Source organism: Panthera pardus, unplaced genomic scaffold, assembly GCF_024362965.1.
Source record: "Panthera pardus isolate Hobbes unplaced genomic scaffold, ASM2436296v1 HiC_scaffold_11, whole genome shotgun sequence".
Classification (NCBI taxonomy): Eukaryota; Metazoa; Chordata; class Mammalia; order Carnivora; family Felidae; genus Panthera; species Panthera pardus.
In genome coordinates this window covers 97850956-97851647 of record NW_026526666.1, presented here as the reverse complement: position 1 = coordinate 97851647, position 692 = coordinate 97850956, and positions in this window count along the sequence as shown.

The following is a 692-nucleotide window of genomic DNA, read 5'->3' as shown; positions in this document are numbered from 1 at the left end:
TGTGGCATCTCAGTTTACTGTTCTTACGCGAACCCGGGTCTGCAGGCCGCGTTCTGAAATGACCTTAAGTTTATTTAGGGGAAGTTCCAACTGTAATCTGCCTGTGGGTTCCTCTTACTCTTGGAAGGACGCTGATACTCTCAGAAGAACAACGGGCATAACTGATCTTTGAGAACCAGAAATCTAGAGTGATTTCTTGACAGATTTCGCTGTAACTCCAAGCCATTCATTTTTCACTTAAAAAGTAATGACTCAGACTGGCCCACCCTAGTTTGCCTTCTGAGAACTTGTTGGGAGCTTTTCTTTCTGTTTTTTGAAGGGCCCTCAGCAGGACCGAGTCAGCCTCCCTGGCCCACCACACCTGTCCCCCCGGGCTCTGGCGCCCCCACTCCCTGCACTGCGGTGGGTGGGAGCCTCATCCTTCCACATTCCCGGGCCACAAACTTGGGGCATCATCCTGGACCCCGGTGTCGCTCGCTTCATCCAACCTGTCAGTTCTGGTCTCCAAAATGCCTCTAGACCCTGACCGCTTCCCCGGTCCCTCACAGCCCTTGCTCCGGCCCCGGTCACTGCCACCTAACCCGTCCCCTCTTCCCACCCCTGCCCCGTTGTGCTTGTTTCGAGGCAGCAGGCAGCCAGTGACTTCGCCACAGATTTGAACCAGAACTCAGCTCACGTCACTCCTCTACCCT